At 45.5% G+C, this 4,335-nt stretch overlaps 1 pseudogene; it reads right to left on the reverse strand.

Annotated features, from left to right (window-relative positions):
- Positions 1–503: 503 nt before the first annotated feature.
- Positions 504–2,894, reverse strand: LOC132236141 (large ribosomal subunit protein eL8-like; annotated as a pseudogene).
- Positions 2,895–4,335: the final 1,441 nt, after the last annotated feature.

A 4,335-nucleotide genomic window follows, 5' to 3' on the forward strand; every position in this document is an offset into this window, starting at 1 on the left:
AAAACACATAATTGGCTCCCTTGAAAGCCCTATCAGACCACAAATATGAGCTCACATCAAATTGTCCAATTAGGTCAAGATCCAGGGGAGGAAACACTGTCTCAGAGGCATTTTTCTACTAAAAACAAAGTCAGTAAAATAATAATCTTTATTATTATTAACATTGTGAGGCATAACTCCTATGATGGAAGACTTTTTTCTCTTAAAGGTAAGGCAAAAATATATTTAGGTTTTTTTTTCCAAATTGTGTCTGCTAAATATCGGTGAATTTGTTTTATTATAAATTATTTTTTGTGAATCAACCATGAAGTTTTCATTGCATTATTTTAGCATGAATATGAGTAAAATTTGAGTTCCAGAACATTCAAGACATGCACAGGTATGTCACAACAAAACATTCATTTATTAAAGATGATTTTTATTAGAGATACCCTTTCAGAGTCATGTGAAAATAAGCAAATGCTTCTTGCATGATATAGATTTTGGGTGTTTTTTTGTTTGTTTCATTTTATTGGCTGAAAGAGGATATTTATTACTTTTATGTACAGAAAACTCAACAGTGCACACTTAGCCCAGCTTAGTGGCCATTCCTTAGCCTTGGCCTTTTCCAGCTTGGCAATGTGAGACACCCACCGACTTTGGACCCAGGACGCTGCCTCCCCAGTGGCAGTGGATCTCATCTGTCCTTGTAGTTGGTCCGGAATAGCCTCCACCAGCTTAGCCAGAACTCCCTTGTCTTCCGAGTTAACCTGTGTGAAGGCAACGGTGGATCAGGTCTTCTTGTGGACAAGATGCCCCAGCCTGGCGATTGGAACCCTCATCTCCTGGCAAAGGGCAGGCAGGGAGACCCCCAGCTCCCTGGGTCCACGTCCTGGGTTATCACCAACAGCTGGGCCTTCTTGCTCCCCACCAGGGTGGTGACCATGTTCACCCCTGCTCGAAGGACAGGTGGCCTCTTGGTTAGACATCCTTTTTGCTGGCAGCTTTTTTTCAGCCTGGGCCAACATTACCTCTGCTTCTTCTCTTGCTTTGTCTCAGGTCTGTACTTGTGCGCCAGCTTCAGCAGAAAGTAGCCAGCTGGTGGTAAAGGCCTGGGTGAACTGGTTAATGGCAGGAGGAACTTTGAGCTGCTCATAGAGACTAGTCCTTTGCTGTTGCAGCCTAATGTGTTGGGGGCCCTAGACAAAGGAGTGAGGTCCCTTTGGGGCTGGATGTCCTCTCCAAGGGTGATTACAGGTGAGCCCCAGGTGGTCAGGGTGGTGGGTAACAGCGGGGCTCCAGGTGTTCAGTTGGTAGATTAGAGGTGAGGCCCCAGGTGTTCAGGGTGGTGGATTACAGCAGTCCCAGGTGTTCAGTTGGTGGATTAGAGGTGAGGCCCCAGATGTTCAGGGTGGTGGATTACAGCGGTCCCAGGTGTTCAGCATGGTTGACTACAGGAGGGCCCCAGGTGATCAGGGTGGTGGATTACAGGGGAGGTCCCAGGTTTCCAGCCTGGTGGATTATAAGGGAGGCCCCAGGTGGTCAGGATGGTGGATTACAGAGAGGCTCCAGGTGTTCATCTAGGTTGATTACAGGGCGGCCACAGGTGGTCAGGGTGATGGATTACAGGGTACCCAGGTGTTCAGTATGATTGATTACTGAGGGGCCATAGTTGTTCAGCAGTGTTGATTATAGGGGAGCCCTAAGTGATCAGCATGGTGGATTATAGGAGAGGAACAAGTGTTCTGCCTGGTGGATTACAAGCGAGGCCCAGGTGTTCAACATGGTCGATTACAGATGCACCCCAGGTGTCCAGCGAAATTGATTACAGGGCAGCCACAGGTGATCAGGGTTGTGAATTTCAGAGGTTCCCAGTTGTTCAGCATGATTGATTACTGAGGGGCCACAGGTTTTCAGAGAGGTTGATTACTGGAGAGGCCCCAAATGGTCAGCATGGTTGATTATAGGGAAGGTCCCATGTGTTATAGGGTGGTGAACACAGGGCTTACCGGGTATTCAGCGTGGTTGATTACACGAATCCCCAGGTGACCAGAGTGGTGGACAGGGGATCAGGGTGCAGGATTACAGGGGAAGCCACAGTGTTTAAGGTGGTGGATTACTTGGTGGTCCCTCGTATTCAAGGTGGTTGATTACTGGGGAGCCCCAGCTGATCAGTGTGGTGGATTAGAGGGGAGGTCCCCGGTGTTCAGCATGGTGGGTTACAGAGGGGCCCCAGGTGTTCTTCGAGGTAGATTATGGGGGGCCCCAGTGGTAAGAATTGTGGATTCCAAGGGCCCCATATGTTCAGGGAGGTTGATTTTAGGGGGCCCCAGGTGATCAGGGTAGTCGATTATAGGGGCGGCCTAAGGTGTTCAGTGTGGTGGATTACAGGGGAAGCACTAGGTGTTCAGCATGGTGGGTTACAGAGGAGCCCCAGGTGTTCTGCAAAGTTGATTATAGGCGGGCCCTCAATGGTCAGGGTGGTGGATTACAGGGGTCCCCAGGTGTTCACTGTGGTTGATTCCAGGGTGGTCCTAGGTGTTCTGCCTGGTGGATTACTGGGGAGGTCCAGGTGTTCTGCCTGGTGGATTACAGAGGTACCCCAGGTGTTCAGCAAAGCTGATTACAAGGGGGCCCTAGGTGGTCAGGATGATGGATTACAGGGTGGGGTCAGGTCAGGTGTTCAGCATGGTAGGTTACAGGGGAGGCCCAAAGTGTTCAGGGTGGGTGATTACATGGGTCCCCAGGTATTCAGCGTGGTTGATTACAGTGTTGGGCCCAGGTGTTCAGCGGGGCAGATAACATGGGAGGCATTTATCAAATAGGGGATTGAACACCTTCTTGGCCTCCTGCTTCTTCAGGACAGTAGGGGCCTGAGCTACCTCCTTCCTCTTAGACTTCTTTCTCTTTGGCATCTTCGGTGGTGGGAAGGAAAGGGGATTGTGCAAAATATGTATGCGAACTCCTAGATTTGGGTTTTAAATAATCCAATGAAATTGTTTTTGTGCTTCAAATTGTTTTGTATTAGCTGACTTTAAACTTGTATGGGACTCACACTTACCTCTTAGCCTAGCAGCAGTCTCTAATTCACTTTTGTGCCTTTTAGATGTGCAGAATGCATCATTTCTGGCAGTGGACATGGGCATCTGGCTCTAAAGTTATTGAATCTGATATATCATATGATGCACTTAACTTTTTGGGAATATCTTTAGATGGAAAGCATATGAATAAGTAGCCATTAAATTTAATGGCAAGATAGAATCATCTTATTGCTTTAAAGTATGTATTAATGCATATATTACATATATTAATGCATATCTATATATATAAAAGCCGAAGTGACCGTTACAACCGAATGACTGAATGACTGAACAACCAGTCGCTATGACACACACTGACCACCAGGGGGAAGACGCTCAACTCAGGAGCTGCCCCCTGGTGGTCAGTGCCCTCCCACAACCAATCTCCCCCAGCCGGCTGGCCAGCCCTGATCGGCTCCAATTGGGGGGGGCGGGGGGCACAGCAGGCCAACCTCCTGTGGTCCCTCCCCCCAGCCAACCATCCCCCCTCCTGATGGGCCCCAATGGTGGGTGGGGGCGGCCAGCCAACCTCCTGTGGTTTCTCCCCCTGGCCAGCCGGTCCCGATTGGCCCTAATCACTGGCCAGGCTGAGGGACCCCACCCATGCATGAATTCATGCACCAGGCCTCTAGTATTACATAAATATGTACAGATACATTTTGTTAATCTAAAGTTAAAAAATCATGTTAGTTAAGTAAATAATATATATTTTAATACCACTAAATGCTTAAGTTTTATAATAATATAAATTTCTCAAAACTCTCATTGGACAAATATGGTCCAAGAAGACAGTTATTTCTCAGCATTTGTAATTCTATGGATACTAGAGAGTAGACAAAACGTTTCCTATGTGATTGCAAGAGGCAGTGAATAGCAACAAAAAAACAAGATCACTTCTTGGTATTTAAAAGAATCAGAAATGTGAGGATTTTTAAATTACTAAGTACAACATATATTAAATAAACATATGATGTTATTTATGTTAACTTTAGGATATTGGTGCCTTCAGTGAATAAGATTCTAAGAGGTCTTAAATTGATAATTTGAAGTTTTCTTTAAGGATAATATGTGCTGTTAAAACTTATTGTGTTTCATAAATATTTTTATATGAAAAATGGTTTAAGTTGAAATGGCTTTTTATACAATAATTATTATGTAATTAGCATTTTTAGCCATTGTTAGAATTATTAGGAAGTAACATAGAGATGAATATATGAAAAAGTATAATAAAAACTTATTCATGAGAAATACTATACTTTTAAACTAGGTTAACTAG

The sequence above is a fragment of the Myotis daubentonii genome, chromosome 5 (genome assembly GCF_963259705.1).
Source record: "Myotis daubentonii chromosome 5, mMyoDau2.1, whole genome shotgun sequence".
NCBI classification, from domain to species: domain Eukaryota; kingdom Metazoa; phylum Chordata; class Mammalia; order Chiroptera; family Vespertilionidae; genus Myotis; species Myotis daubentonii.